Here is a 16,835-nt window from a genome sequence, read left to right as displayed (position 1 = left end):
TTGCTTTTATTAACAGGATTACACAGAGTAGTTTTACAAGGTCAATAATAAACTATTAAGAAGGAGTTCCTGGGGCGCCTGGGCAGCCTGGTCGGCTAAGTGGCTGACTTCTGGTTTCAGCTCGGGTCATAATCCCAGGGTCCTAAGCTTGAGCCCCATGTTGGGCTCTGCATTCAGCCTGGAGTCTGCTTGGGATTTTCTCCCTCTCCCTCTGTGTCTCTCCCCTGCACTCATGCAATCTCTCTCTCAAAACAAATAAATAAACAAATAACTAAAAGGAAAGAGTTCCTATACACAGAGGGCTAGAAAGCACCCTGGAGGAACATTTTTCCATCTGTTTGGGCTCAGACTCCCATAGGCCAGCCATCTGCATATTTCCCTCTGATGACCAAGAGCTCATGACTCCCCAAGGGAGTAGCCCCTTCCAACTTAGGACACTTCATCATTAGGAAACTGGTCATTATGTTGCTTCTCTATAGTTTCCATCAGGAGCCCTGGTTCAGTTGTCCATGGCAATTCAGAATAAACTTATTTCTATTTTACATGAAGATATTCCAGATACTTGAAGATGAGTATTATGCCTTTTCTGTGTCATGTCTGCCATTTTGCAGACCTTCAGCCATTTCTCTCATCTCACAGCCATGTTTGTGGGACCTCCATAGACCAGTGGATATATTCTAGAGACTCAGGACTCAGAGTGTGATGAGCAGACAAAATGGGAAATCTCAGGTGCAGTCTGACCAAGACAAAATAAAGCCAGGTAAGAGCTCTTATCAAGAGGTTTGAGTCTGAGTGCCAGCTTTGCATTTCCCCAGCTGACAGAGGCCTTGGGCACGCCACTCAACCTTCATGTGGTTTATTTTCCACATAGGCATTTGTGCATGTGAAAAATTCATCTTCTTAGATCTAATCCATCTTCTCAACCTTTTTGATCCCATTTCTTCATCTAACGTATTATCTTTCCCTTCTGGCTTCATTAAATTTATAAATCTGATCAGCATACTATTATGTGCACATCCGTGCCACTGATTAAAATGTAAAACATGGCAAGTCCAACACAGGTCTATAACTGAGCGTTCAAAACTTGTACTAGGTTGTCCATGATTTCATTTATTTATTCAAGAAGTATTTATTAAGCGCTGACTATGTGGTAAGCATGATGTTTTGTGCAGGGGATGTGAGGATGAACAAGAGAGTTCCCATCGCTGTCCTCCTGAAACTAGAGTCTAGTGGACAATCTGTTGGCATTTTGGGGCACTGTGGTTTAAAATGTTTTCAGTCTTTGTACCAGGCTTTGTTGGTATAAAGATCTAATTACAGCAATGTCTTGATCACCCAGTTTGGGCCCCAAAGGAAAGAGTTTAATAGCATAAGATATTAATAATATTTACTTAATAATGTTTACTTAGTAATTTTTTCTAAGTTGGTCTAGTGAATTTTTAGAAGTCATCTATAATGTGGCTAGCATAACTGTGCAAATTATCTATATTATTATTATTTGGGCAATGGAATGTACCCTGAAATTGAAACTGTGTGCTTTGATAAGCAATGCATGGATGTTGCACTTTGCTCTTGTGGTGCTGGTTCTCTTATCAGGGTAACTGTGCTCACCAGGAGACAAGTGACAATGTCTGGAGAGGAGACATTTTTGGTGTGCACTGTGGGGAGGAAGGAAGCTACTGGCATCTAACAGGTAGAAATGCTGTTAAGTATCTTACAACATACAGGTCAGCTCCTTTCTTACCCATCCAATAAACAATTAAGAATTATCTGGCCCCAAATGTCAGTGTGGAGGTTATAAAGCCCTGCTCTAGGGGTGCCTGGGTGGCTCAGTGGGTTAAGTGTCTAACTCTTAATTTCAGCTCAGGTCATGGTCTTAGGGTCATGAGATAGAGCCCTGCATCAGGCTCTGTGCTCAGTGGAGAGTCTGCTTGAGATCCTCTCCCACTTCTGTCCTCCTGCCCCCCTGACAACACTCTCTGGGGCTCTCTCTCTCTCTCATAAATAAATACATCTTTAAACAAACAACCCTGCTGTAGGGCAGGTGGTGTAGCTGTATGGTTAGAACTACAAACTTGGGAGCTGGAGAGTCCTGGGTTTGAAATCTGCCTTCAGGGACCACTTAACTTTGTACCTAAGGGTGTGCATATGCAAAATAAAGTTGGTAATAATGGCATCCTCAGCAAGAAGACTAATGAGGTCATGCTTGTGAAGCGCTCAGTGTAGTGTCTGGTGCAAGGCAAGGACTAAATAAATGGTGTTTATTTTATTGTTTGGTTTGCTTTTTCTCTGAATACTACACATTTTAATTGACACAAGCTAACTACTGTATATAGAGATGTATCCAAAGACATGGATAGCATTTCTATATCATGAAGAAATCTGTTGTTTTCCTGTGTTTAAAGAAACAACCCTCAGCAATTTGATCTCCAAATGTTCACCAGCCCGTGAATCGGATGATAGCCTCTGTGCTGAGCTGCCTGAAGTATTCCACTGAGATGCTGAACTGCCAAATGGATTAATTTTTTAATGACTACTTGAGGATTTTATGTCCAAATACCAGTATGCCTCCCATTTTTAGACAGACATAATGTTCCCAGTGTTATGGAGATGAGAGCCTGGGCGAGGGGTAAAGGTAGATAAAATTCTAACACTTCAAAACTATGACCTTAATGAAAATGTACTCCAATCGCTTGATATCTTTTGCTTTCAATACAGTTTGTAGTGATATTAATGACAGCAGAAAAATGTGGCTTAATATTTACTTATAAGATGACCATCCTTGGGAGTTGTTGCCAGTTTGTGCAAATTATGGGCACAGATTTAGATTCTTATTTAATATCCAAAAAAAGCTGACCTATGGTCTCAAGTGGCTGGTTCTTTCAGTGATGGGATGATGGTGCCTTTGCAAATTCATACTCCAGATGAGGCTTTGGATGCAGAGAATCGAGGGATTTGAAGAAGAGAGAGATTGGAACTTGAATTGTTTCTTGGATTAGAGAATGAAGACTAGGCAACTTTGGGCCTGTTTGTGGGTGGGCACAGAGATGGCTGTAATGTCCAGGTGGTTTTTCCTTGACCGGGAGAGGTGGCAAGTAGGTGATACTGTGCACTCTACATGTCTGTTCAAAGCATTTGCATGGAAAAAGACCTTAGATACAGAGATTGAGTGTTTACATCTGTTCTGATACCTATATCAGAATGTTAATAATCTTTCAAATTAAAAAAACGTATTTGGTTGCCTTTAGAAATTACTTCTAAATGGAATTCCTTTAGCCAATTTCTAATTAAATCGCTAAATGAAATTACCTCTGTTGGTTTAAAAACAAATGATGGTAAGTTCATTGATTATTCATGATATGTACAAATTAACCACATAATAGGACTTGGTAAGGGATTCAAAGATGTTGACTTTATAAAATAAAGTGATAAAGAGTATGATAGGAAATCTATACTACTCCTTCAGGAAAATATCCTGTATATGATAGCTCTGACTACAGGTTTTTATAAATACATCTAAAACATGGAGGTATGCTCAGGTGCACACTTAAAAATGTCTATTCAAACAATTTATATCAATTACTATTTAATTAATAAACTGCATTGTAATTTGTTGGTGGAAAGTGGAAACCAAAGTTTGGTTCCATGCAAAGATATCTGCTAGAGAACAAGAAAGCTGTGCTGCTCATCTTTTCATGCTATTTTGACCACAACCTCGACTTGAATCCTAGTAAACAACTCTCTCTGGGAACAAGGGGTAATTGAATCTTCATGCTAATTCTATCCTGGTTTTCTCTTGACTACTAGCTCCCAATTATGCCAACATATTACACTATGTACTGTTCTCTAGGAAAACACTAAGACCACGTTGTTCATTCAACTAAGGTCAGACCTAAAAGGAAAAAAAAAAAAAAACAGGCTGATGATTTACCTATAATGGACATTTTAGTTCCTCATGGGCACCTGGTTTTCATTTGCTATTAGGTTCACTTAGTTTATTTTAGTTATAAATCAGATGGAAGAGCAGAGAAGTGTAAGCGTATTGGCCACAAGTAATTTCAGTGCATCCTGCCAGATGTTGAGCACACTGTTACAGGTGCATGGTTGGGTTTGACTGTTGGGCCATATGTCAGACAAACTTCAGTGACAACCAGAAGTAGCCACTGCCATGGAATGCAATGATTATTTTATTAATAACCCTTTAATTAGTTGATACAGGAGGGAATGTGCAGCCAGTTCGTAATAATTGGTCTGATGAATACTCTTGGTACTTCAGGGGTAGAATTTGTGTGACTACCTGTTGGGAATAATAACCCTTTGGATAAAGTGTCATATTTATTATGGAGAGTTATTGTGCATCTTTAACAGCTTACATATGCATAAGCATATTCAATATTTAGGTAAAACTCAAAAACACGCCAAAACAAATCTTTTCTTACCTTCCTCAGGTCCACACCACATTGAACACTGCTAATAATTATTTATTATTGGTCACAGGCATAGCTCACTAATTTAGGGAAATAATCTAAAGTAACAAAGACCAAGTATTTCACATAAAATATTATAAATTCATCTAACTTGGTAATTCCATCAATTCTATTTTATTTTTCTTCTAAAAAATGAAATCACCCCATGTTTATTGAGAATCTACTATGTGTAAGATTCCAGCCAGGAGCTATAGAATGATAAAGAAATATCTCCTCCATGCAAGATACATCCTTGCTGTCAACATGGTCAAGGCATTAGTTGGAATAAAGGCCAAACTGTTAATTAGATTGTTAAACATTCTTATAAATAACAAAAATATGCCCATTTTGGGCAGTGCCGGGCATGTATTTGACATTTGTACTTTGCATGGTATTTTACATGACTGGCCCTTACTGACTTGGAAGAAGAAATGAGTGGTATTGTTAATAACTTTACTTTGCATATTTTAAAATGATCTTCCAGCTTATGGCTTCCTTTACTCTTTTATGGTAGTTATTAGCTGATGTATTCCCATACAAAATGTTCTCTCTTTTATGATTCCTTAAACTTAAAAAAAATAAAAAATTACATATACCTCGAGGGGGATTGGACCATTTCTAGTTTTCATTGTACTTGAGTAATGCTTTGGGTTGACTATTTTTAGGGTTCTAAAATTAAGTCAATCTGTATGTAATTAGGAACGTTCTTAACTAGACAGTCCTGGTTAGCAGGAGATTGGCAGTTTTTTTCTGAAAAACTATTTAGCAAACCACGAATAGCAATTAAATGAAAAAAGACTAAATTTCTCTTTAAAATGGGTTGTTGCCATAATGTAACGTGGCAGTATGATCTTCTATATTTAATTGCTGTAGACCATGCATTTCGTAAAGTATTTTGTCATCTGAATACTAGAGAGTTCCATAATTTTGTACCACTTATGCTTCTTGACACTCGGTAAGTATTCTGCTTTTGCAATCCTTTTGATTCAGGATGGGTCAAAGAAACTAAAGGTTGGTAATAAAGGTAGTTCTGAACCTCCTTAACAAACTGAGACCGAATGCATATCTTGGAGAAGTGAAGTATTCCTTTTCATGAGACTTGATGACCTTATGCAATTTACTCTGCTTACTTCATAACATAGGCTTTTATTCACGGGACAATTATACTTGATGTTGACATGTAATGATGTTCTTTTTTCAATTCGGATAATGAGAACTTTGCTTCAAATTCCATGTCAATATGAGGATCCAGGGAGAGTTTAAACCTCATGAATAAATACACCGTTCTTCCCTCCCACCCCCGACACCAAGTACTTAATGCTCTCCACAATCCCTTACTTATTTCTTATTTGCAGAAGTCATTTTAGAAGGAATTTATGACAGTGCCACCTTTTAGTAAATAACAATAAGTCACAGTCTACTGCCTATAATAACTGATGCTCAGCTGTTTAAAATCACCTTTACCACTTAAAATATGTTTTCTTTTGTCTCTAAATTAGCATGAAAATACAGAGGAGGCTATCTCTTCAATTAAATGTGAAAGATTAATCACTAGGCAATTTGTTGCAAAATAGAAAATTATTGCCAAAAATGGAATGTTTACTTCTTTAACTTTAAGATGCCTGTGAAAAAAGTGTTGGGGGAGCACAAAAATTTGGTGTTATTTGCATATATTTTGATTAAACTGCTACTAAGGTTTGCACCTAGCTAAAATCTACTACCTGACAGGGGGGTTACCTGAGACATTCATTCCTCATGCTGTTCTTAGAAGAGGCCATATTTTGTCCATAACCAGAGTGGAACCTGGGAAAAATGGCAGCAATGGGTTACAAATACAGTGTTGCCAGTGTTCTGGGGATCTGAATATTGCTTGCTTTCTTTCTTTTTTTTTTTTTTTTTTTTGCAAACTAACCAGGATTTCCAGAGTACCATTGCAGTGAAACAAGTGAAGATAAAAGTGATGTGTTACTTTTCTCTTTCTCCCTTGCTCTTATTTTTGCAGCTCTGCACTACTGATTCCAACACCACCAGATCAGAATGAACAATTAACTGTCTAATTATTCTAGTCACAGCAGCCCACAATGAAATCTTTATTCCGTGTTTACAGCAATCTTTGGCAGAGGCTGTCTTGCTGTTTCTAAACTGAGAAGAACTGCCCTTTGGCTCCTCTGGGCATCAGCTGCCTTGGTTTCAGCCTCGGATGCCAATAATCAGACTTCTTTTTCTTCCAAAGTGGACATTTTTTTTTAGGGTGAAAAGACCTATTCTCATCACCCCCCCATATATTCTGACTGATTTATGTTCTAGCCACTGCAGCTCTTCCTTCCGTATCTCTTTACATTTTTTCCTCTCTCCATAGAACACCACCAGGCAAAACCCCATTTTAAGTCCAAAATTGTAAAAAATGCTTAAGCAAACAGTGCTCACTACTATGAGGGAAGGAATAGTACAACTACTGGTTTATGGGGAGAGGCGAGTCAAGGAAATCCCTCCTGCTTTTCTAAACTGCTCATTTTCTTGCTCAAAAGGCATTCAATAACTTCTCCACCAGGGGAGAACATACCCACTTTTCAGTGGCTCTCTTGATTACTCCCAACTATTTACTTAAATTCACCAACAGCTGCACGTCTTTGAGAAGCTTCAGAACTTGGGGAATATTTACAAATACGTAAGGGGCTGAGAGAGTACATGTGAGTCTCTTCAAAATGGCAAGAGAAAACTATTGCACTGTACAGTCAGGGACAGAGAAATCACTGCCAATGCAAAGACAAGAGAAAGGCAATACCTTAACCCAAGGAAGGAGGAAAAAAAAAACCACTCGGTTAGCCCTCTTTGGGCTGAAGGACTGGAGTGTCCTTCCTGAATCTGAGAGCAGACGACAGCCACTGCTGGCTGGGTCCGCTGCCCTACACTGCTCAGCTGTTTTTTTCCAGAAGAACACTTCCCTGCTCTGCGAGGCTAATGGCATCTTTTTTGCCCATTCCAGTCTCCAAACCCTATGTGCTGGTTCCCCTAACAACCCGTGGATCTTGCCTCTCAGCCCCTAGCACTTCATTCGCGTTGCCTTTCCTGTGAGAACTGGGTCATAAAATTTTACAGGGGAGAAAGGTAGAAAGGGGCGGTTCAGTAGTATAAACACTGATTAAATTCCCGGGCAACTCTCCCCAAATGAAAGATAATTTTTCTACAAGTATGCACAAGAATGTCAAGAATGCTAAGTCATTTTTATGTTTGCACTTTCCTTTTCCATTTTAATTTTACACTGCCACATGGCACACATGCTAAAAATGTATCTCCGTAACCTGCAGTGTAGCAAACTTTTCACAAAACATTGAAAACCCCGTATTTTATAGACTGTCCTTTCCCAGGATGCTCCAAGCATTTTTTGGATACAGAATTAGATCATCTCACGACAACTGTCCTATTAGAAAGGCATGGCTTCTCGTGCATTGGCAAATAGGGGAAAATCAGAAGCCCTGGAAAGGAAAGGTCACACCAAAGTCAGTGGCGGCAGCCTTAAGTAGACTCTGAGTGCTTGGTTTTCCAATTTATACTACTTCCCACTTGCTCCTCATTTGTCTCTCTTTTTGCCCTGGCAGGAAAGGATGTGGCCAGTGCGGAGGCTTGACCTCATCTCCTGTACTTGGCTTCGCTCTGACATGCTGTTCTCCCACACTCTTGCCCTGTTTTCTCCGTCATCAGCTGGCCAGCTCTCACCAGGGGCCAAGCCAAGAGGAGGCAACCGCAGGTGCCCTTGTAGCCGCCTCCAGTGTTGGCAACCGAAGCCTGCCCCTGCCAGGTCCCATGCCCGGTGGGGCTGCGAGGCTCACCCGAACATAACAATTCATTTACAGATCATATAAATACATGAAAGAGCCGGGTCATTTGTGGGGTTCCCAGTTGGCAATGACCTCACTGCACCCCAGCCAAATGAGGCCGAGGAAGGTGAGCTGATGATCCAAGTACACTATCCATCTCTAGCATTGGTGCAATCACAGTAACACAGTTGCGCCTACTTGTTGTTGTTGTTGTTGTTGTTGTTTTTTTTTTTTAAGTAGATCTAATTCCTTAGCCGTGTCCCTGATGCCGCGACAGCTCTAATTTCCTTTGGTGGGAGGACATCAGAGACTAGAAGGGATCAGGGGACATTTTATTTGGGGAGGGGCAGACTCAGTTTCCAGGCGACAGTCAGAAGACAAAATACTTCCCAGCGGTTGCGCCAATAACAACAGCAGCAATAGTAATAGTAACGACAAAGGCTAAATACTAAATATTTATACTAAAGCGCAGTAAAGCCTGAATCTACCAGGCGACCCCCGCCCCCGCCCCCGGCCCAGGGGTCCTCCTGCCAGCCCTCTCACTCTGGCCGGTCTCAGCGCACAAACTGGCTCTGGCGCTGCCTCCAGGCTGCCCTCCAGGTTCCAACCCCCACCCCCGCCCCCAAGGTGGGTAGCCCTGCTGAGCGTCCTGCTTCAGCCTAAGTCCAGCCCACAGTCTCTCCTGCGGCCAAGGGGCTGGGACTCCGAGGTAGCGTTTCTTTTACAAACCTGCAACTTTCCCCCTCTCCGCCCCGCTCGCAGCCTCCGCGCCCCAGCTCCCACCCGCGGCGAGCACAGCGAGCAAAGCCCAAACACCCCGCGCGCAATTCGGAGCTTTCCCCGGAGGGTCCGGGCCCGGAGACAGGAAATCCGGGGAGTTGGCGATGTCCGGCAGGTGGCGGGGCCCCGAGTCTCCACCACATTCTCCTCCCACGGCTGAGCTCGAGCGGGGACGCGGCGAGGGGCGCGGGCTGCGACCGGCCCCGCAGGCGCCCGGGCCTCCCCGAAGCCTCGGTCCCGGGTCCCCCGCCCGGCGCGCATCCCCGGGGTGGGACGCAGGCAGCCGTCGCCCGTCCGCAGCCGGAGGGAGGCGCCGCCGCCCTCGGGGCAAACCGGGGTCCTCGGCGCTCTCGGGTCCTCGGTCCCCAAGCCCCTGCCACCCGGCGCGCCCCCACCCCCGGGGGCACCCCCGACCCCGGCGCATCCCCCGACCCCGGGGGCACCCCCGACCCCGGCGCATCCCCTGACCCCGGGCGCATCTCTCGGCCCCCGGGCGCACCCCCGACCCCGGGCGCAGCTCCCGGCCCCGGGCGCACCCCCGACCCCAGGCGGAGCGTCCTCCGTCTGCCCCGACCGCGGGCGCACCCCCGCCGCCCGGCGCACCCCCAGCCCGGGCGCAGCTCCCGGGCCCCGGAGAGCAGCTCCCCAGCCTGGGGCAGCCCCTTCACGCCCCGTTCCCCCGAAGTCCGAGCAAGTCCAACTCGCCGCGGCGGCTGCTCCCTGCGGGGACGGCGAGGGACCGCGCGCAGCGCCGGGGGGCGGCTGCCGGAGCGAGCGGACCCCCGCGCCCCGCGCCCCGCGCCCCGCCCGAGCGCCCCGCCCGAGCGCCCCCTGTACCTGGTTCGGCGGCGACTCTCCGGGGACGTCGGGTGCAGACTCCTTCGGGGCGGGCGTCCGGCTCACATCGCTGCCAGCCCCGCCGGCGGCCGGCGTCCCGCGGGGTCCCTGCGCCCCCGCCCCCCACCCCCCGCCCCCCTCTCTCCAAGGAGTCACGGCTCTTCCGCCTTCGGGTCTTTGGCAAAGTGTCCGCGCGGCCGCCGAGAGTTGGGCGGCAGTGCCCGGCGCGCCCACCCCGCGGCCGCCGCCCCGCCCCCGCGCCCCCCCGCGCCCCGCGCCCCGCGCGCCCCCGCGCCGCCCGCGCCCCCGCGGCCGCCCGCCGGGGACCAGAGCCGCCGGGTCGCGGTCACCGTCCCCCGAGCGCCGCGCGCCGTCCGCCGCCCCCGCCGCGCGCCGTCCCCGGCCCGAGTGGCTGCCGCCCGCCTGCGCCGCGGGTCCTCATTCCCCTGCTCATGAATATTCCGACAGAGGCTAATGCCGTGGAAGTAAATTGAATTAGCCAATTGGTGCCAGGAATGTGCGCTCCTTCCTTGAGAGGAGCTGCCTGGAACCCCACCAGCGTCCGTCGGCACCCCGCGCTTGTGAGCAGTGAGGGGCAGAAGGGGTTAATTCTTTAAATGCAGTTTAGATACCACATTTAAATGTTTAAACTCCTCTATTGGCTGAGAGAGTAGGGAAATGTTGGGGGGGGGAGCAAGAGGAAGGGAGGTAGGTCGCCCTGGGGTGGGCTGGGGTGTACCTACACCCCCCACCCCCCAACGCCCCCTGAAGTTGAAGTGACCTATTCTGCATAGATCCTGGGTTCTAGAAGAGGCAGTTCCTGAGAACTGGAAGAGACAGGCAAACAGGATGGGGAAGGAGAGGAACAGGAACCTGGGTTTAACCTTGACCTTGAGGATGCCACAGACAGAATTTCCAGGAGGAGAAGTGGGGCGAGATGGCAGACAGAGAGGAAAAGCTCTATCATTTACTTGGAGGAATTTCTCCCCATGCTCCCATTTTCCCCCTTTGTCCTCAGCAGCCCCATAGGGTTTTAAACCTTTGTGCGAAGTAGAGATGGGGCCGAGTTATCTGAAAGGTCAGCAGTTTCAGAGGAGGGAGCTGGGACTACCCTCGGGTGGAGAGAGCCTTCTTGAATCACACAGTCACCGTGACAAGGCCGGTCCAGAGGGCAGTTTCTGACTCTAGTCCAGGCTTTTTGGTTGTGGGGTCAGACAAGGTCGACAGGAGAGACAAGCCTCTCCTTTGTCCTGCCTCCTACCCTTGAATGCCAAGTTCTTCGCAGGTTATTTATTGACTACAACTTAGGTTTAGCCCGTGAGTAGAGGGGGAACCTCAGCCCAACTTGGCATCCACATCTCTCTCTTTTTACAGTCCTTCCCGGGGGCAACACTTCTAGCATTTCTCCCCTCCACCCCCACCATTGATTTTCTAAATACGGAAAGATATTTTGATTGAATTGATTGGTTACTAAACGTTTTACTTGTACTCGTGGCCAAATGATCTACACGTATTAACAACAACTGATAAAAGTATGTGCGCATCAGTAACTGATACAATTCTCAAATGTGCGCCATAGAAAGAAATATCCTGGTGAGGGCAGTTATGCCATATTTTAATAGATTTTGGCAAGCCCTAGGATTGGAACTCACAGTTACAACAGTAACTCTTATTACAGCAGCCAGCGTTTATTGAGAACTTGTTATGTGGCAGGCATACATTACCGGAGTCATCTCATTTCATCTTTCCAACTACTCTGCTCAATAGGCACTATTATTTTCCCATTTTAATGGACGAGGAAGGTGTGGCCCAGACAGGTACCCAAAATATATAATGGGGGACGATGGGGAAGATGAACTTTGATTCAGAGGCTAGAGTCTTTAGGTCCCCAGGAGTTTATACTGCCTTGTATCTAAAAAGAGAACCATTACCTTCATGTTTTGTTGAAGCGATTTCTCCTTGGTGATTAATTCCCTACCATAACTTAGAGAAAAAACAAAACAGGGTTTTTTGTTTTTGTTTTTGTTTTGGTGGCAGGGTGGCAGGTGGGGGGCGGCCTCCGTAGTTTAGTGTGTTACCTTGATTGGGCCACAGGGTGCCTGAATATTTGGTCAGTGTTGTTGTGGGTGTTTCTGTGAGGGTGTTTTAGATGAGATTAACATTTAAATTGGTAGATTAAATAAAGCAGATTGCTCTTCCCAATGTGGAAGGGCCCCCATTCAATCAGTGGAAGTCCTGAATAGGATAAAAAAAAAAGGCTGGTTCTCTGAATAAGAGAATTCTCCTGCCTGTGATGGACACCAGCTCTGCAGGTTTGGAATTTGCCAGCCTCCATAATTGCATGAGTCAATTCTTTATTATTTATCTGTCACCTACTGGTTCTATTTCTTTGGGGAACTCTGACTAATAGAGTTGGATGCCTTCAGTAAATACTACTATTTGTGAATTTCCCATGAATGTCTGAATATTTCCATTTACCAATACATACTGTGTAGTATACAATAAATATACATTTTTTAACTTAAGCTTTTCTAGACCCATTATTAATAAGGGAGGAACAATTGTATATATAGCTATTTATATGGATGAGACTTCATCAGATTTAAATAAAAATATTGCCTTTGAAGAATTCAACAATGGGCTATAATAGGTTTGCTTAAAGCAAGGTTTATAGATATATGAGGGGAGAAATTTAAGTATTACAATATTAGGAGTAAAAATGATGGGGCTAAATCTCTGAATTCAACAGTTGTTGAGTACCTATGAGATGCAAGGCACATTTCTATTCAAACATTTTCTATTGAAGTTCACAGTCAAATCACTTAAAACAGTTGAAGGTCTGCCATATTTTATCCTCTGAAACTTTGGGTAGTTTAAAATCCTTTGTAAAAAAAAAAGTATATACTGTTTTATCCCTGTATTAAATATTTAAGATTTTCCCCATCATGATTCTTCCCTTACAATACTCTGTTGGATCTTGCTTTTATGGAGAGTATCCTCTTAGGATTTAGAGGAAACGTATAGTAGAAAAGTCTTCAGATGTTGGAACGTTTGTTTATATGAAAATGTTAACATGATTTTAGGGCCATAAAATGTTTTCAGGATGAATGCTTTCCAAATGTCCCCCAGAATTTCAGTGGGCTGTGCTTGGGAGGACCACCAGAGTATGAGGTGGAACAGTGGCTTGGAATGTGGGGCAATCTTGGGCAAACCATTCACCTTTCGAGCCAACCAAGTTAGTACTTCTGCAAAGCAGAAATAATAATACTGTATTTACGGGGTGCTTTGCTGTTTACAAATTGCTTCCCCATATGCTGTCTCATTCCATCCTCCTAGTAATTCCATCCTTGTGAATTCAGCATTGTTACCCATATTTAATTGACAAGGACTATCACGCTCACAGAGATTCAGTATCACTCTGAGCTTCTCCTAGAAACAGAATGGGGACTTGGATCCAGTGACAAAGTCACCTTCTCAGGGAAGCCATCTCTTACATCTTTCTCTGTCCAGACTTCCCCCACCCCACACACTTTTCTTTCTCCAATAGAAATACAATCCTCTTCTTTGTACTCCCCTAGGACGTCTAGGATGCACAGAGAAATAATTAGAACACAATGTGTTGTCTCTACCACTAACCAAGAGCAACCTGAGATCAAGAACCTTGTCTTAATCGCTTTCATATCCCCAAGTTCAGCTTAGCGAGAGGCACTCAGAGAGCCCACCAACACCAGTTCCGCACAGTGCAGAAAATGTGTCTCATTGACTTTCCTGGGCTATTAGGATTAGATGAAATAGTTGGCAGGTGCTTTGGAAATTTAAAAATACCATGTAGTAATATCATTATTGTTCAAAAGTAGATTCAGAAATAAATATAGTAACTTTGGCCTTGACCTCTGGCTGATACATTCTATGGGTGAGAAAGCAGTTTGATCATTTTTATGTCAGCTACTGTTATTTAGGACATGGATGGATAACACTTGCTCAAATTATAATCATCTGGTTAATAGTAGTACTAAACTGGCCCATTAAGCAAGAAGATATTAGTCTGGGAAAGGTGAGTGAATGTGAGTAGGGTGTGTGTATGTGTAATCTTTCTGCAATTTAAGGGTGTTTTCTGAGAATGAGCAGCTTCAGCTGCCAGGATAGCTGTATTTCTCTAAGGAAGGGATCTGCTTTTTTCCTATGGGATGATCTTTATTAAGAGCTCCCAAGGTCACTGAGCTAACGACAGAGCTAGGGCTCTTGACCCTCTTTCAGTGTTATTTTTGCTACCTCACACTGACCCTGATTGGCAGCCACTGCCCATCCAGTGTGGTTTACGGTTTTACAATTGAGATGAGTGGTAAGCAGCTCAATACTTCGTCATAATGAATCTCCTGAATCAGCTAATATCCTTCCAATGCAATTCCATGATCTAGACTATCAGTATTACACATTCAAGATATTTTTTGGATTTGTAGTGATAATTACTTAGTAGAACTGATGACAGCGACACATTAAAAACACTTTTGTGGCTTCATAGCCTGTCTTCCCTTAAATATTCATTACAGAACTGTTGTTATATTAAAAACACGCAGACATATTCACAAAACGAGCAATTCCTCTTACTCTACAGGCTCCTTCTTCTCTGTAGCATTGATGTACAAGTTGGATGATGTTTCTATACTGGTTTTACCAAGGCCATTTGCAGTTCTGTGTTGCTTTCCTTTTGTTTTTGTGTAACGTACAATATATTTATTCTGTCCTTTGAATTTGTAGGTTAATCAGTAACGTTTAGTCTTCTCAGAAGAAATCAATTCCCTCACAGTTGATGCCTGTCACTTCCTGTCTGTGTCACTGTATTTGTGACTCTGGGAGGAGGAACCTGCACCCTGCCACCATCACCTCCAAGGAGAAGTAGCCCTAGAAACATTCAGTGCTCATGCCAACATTCTGGACGTTGATGCTGCTGATCCATTCCGTTGAATCTGACAAACTTGAATACAGCATCCTTGCTGTGGGCAAGGTGCTGTGCTAGTTATAGGTGTTTCAAAGAGAAAGAGAACCAGTGACTGCACTCAGGGAGTTTATAATCTGGCAGAAGGGCCTTGATAGTTAGCAAAGTAGAAGATCTAAGGCAGAAATGAGTAGTTTCTATCAAAGGATAAAAAATGAAGTACCATCGGAGGCCCAATTAGAGAGAGATTTTTTTCCCCCAGTGGAGACAGAAGAATGGGATGGAAGGATGCTCAGTGGCAGGAGTGTTGGCTGGTCGGGTTCTAAAGACCGGACATTCCTTGGATCTTATGGTCAGTGGTCAGAGGGAGAGGCCGGGAAAGCACAAGCTGATTCCGAGGGGTTAACCCAAGTACACATGACATTAAAAGGAGCTAGAACTGGAAGGCTAGATGGAGCCCAGAGGTCCTTGGATGCCATGTGGACTAATGTGTATGTGATAGCCTAGGCCAGGAGGAAGGTGTTGCTCTGGAGCCAGGCAGTGCCACAGTGCAGCTTTGCTTATGTTTGAGTGTGTAGCATTTGGAGGTGGGAGACTGATGGGATGGGGACCAGCTGGGAGACCTGCAGCAGCTGAGGTGAGATGTGAAAATGGCCTGAGGCAGGGATGTGGCAGCAGGACCTGAGAGGGGGAGAGAGGCAGAAAAGCAGTGTGGCAGGTGTGTCTGCAATACATGCAAATACGGTCTTTTTTTTTTTTTTCTGCTTGTCCTGGATGTTTTTTGTCTCAACAGCCTTCCTTTTCTCTCTCTCTCTCTCTCTGACACACACAAACACACACACACACACACACACACACACACACACACGTGCGCACGTGACAGGCACACACCATGCACGTACATACACAAATATGCATATACATGTGTACACGTTCATGTACGCGCATGCACACGTTCGTACATATGCGGTACACACACAGTGAGCTCCTCAAGAGCGTAGTTCGCATTTTTCTCTCTGTGTCTCAGTACCTAGCACAGTGCCAGGCATTTTGTTGGCACTAGATAATTGTTTACTGGATGGAATAAAAAACAATTGATGTGGGGTGTCAGAGAAAATGAGGAATTGCAAAATATTGATTCTGGCTTGTCCTGGAGTTTGGTAGGCAAACTATGAACATTCTCTATGCCCCTTATTAATTGGCATTGGAAAAAAGAGCATGTCTGGGGCTGACGATGACTTCTGATTTTAGAAATGCCTGAGAAGATGAAAAAAATCTGGTGGAGCCTCTGCTGGGTACAGCTGGAAAACCTCATGGCTAGGACACATTTCTGAGGTCTGAGAAAAACTCACGGGAACTTCAGGGCATTTTATCAAGGTTTCCTCTTAACCATTTAGAAGGTGTGCTGGCCACGGTCTCTCAGAGGTGTTTGTGTTCTGATCCTCAGAACCCATAACTGTGTTAGGTTATGTGGCAAAGTGGAACTCGGGGTGCTAATGAACTGACGTTCCTTTAGGGGGATTATCCTGGATTATCCAAGGGGGCTCGATGTAATCACAAGGGTCCTTAAAAATGGAAAGAGGTAGGCAAAAAAGGCAGAGGCAGAGTAACACGACATGAGGACTCTGCTGGCGGTTGCTGGCTTTGAAGATGGTGGAAGGGGGCATAAGCAGAAGAAAGAGATTAGCCTCTAGAAGCTGGAAAAGGCAAGGAAATACCCTTCCTGGGAGCCTCCTGAGGGGAGCATGGCTCTGTTGACACACTGACCTTATCCCAGTGGGACACACACCAGACCTCTGATCTACAGAACCGTGAGATCATTAATTGATGCTGTTTTGAGCCACTAACGATGCAGTAATTTGTTACAACAGCAATAGAAAACTAATCCAGAAGGATAACCAGCATGCTCTCTATTTCGGATTTATTATCACATATTGGTGTCCGTCATGCCCCAGACTCCATGAGCTATGTCTTATGTGATGTCCTAGATTCAACTAT

The 16,835-nt window shown here is 44.8% G+C and overlaps 1 protein-coding gene across 1 annotated transcript in view; it reads right to left on the bottom strand.

Annotated features, from left to right (window-relative positions):
• CDH20 (cadherin 20) overlaps window positions 1-9,991 on the bottom strand; it is a 202,917-nt gene extending 192,926 nt beyond the window's left edge. The window contains exon 1 of the mRNA XM_041739941.1: window positions 9,902-9,991. The gene's annotated coding sequence lies outside the window, so the exon portion shown is untranslated. The remainder of the gene's footprint in view (window positions 1-9,901) is intronic.
• Window positions 9,992-16,835: the final 6,844 nt, after the last annotated feature.

This window comes from Vulpes lagopus, chromosome 24, assembly GCF_018345385.1.
Source record: "Vulpes lagopus strain Blue_001 chromosome 24, ASM1834538v1, whole genome shotgun sequence".
Taxonomy (NCBI): domain Eukaryota; kingdom Metazoa; phylum Chordata; class Mammalia; order Carnivora; family Canidae; genus Vulpes; species Vulpes lagopus.
The sequence above is the reverse complement of the archived record's forward strand: the minus strand, read 5'-3'. Positions and strand labels throughout refer to the sequence as shown.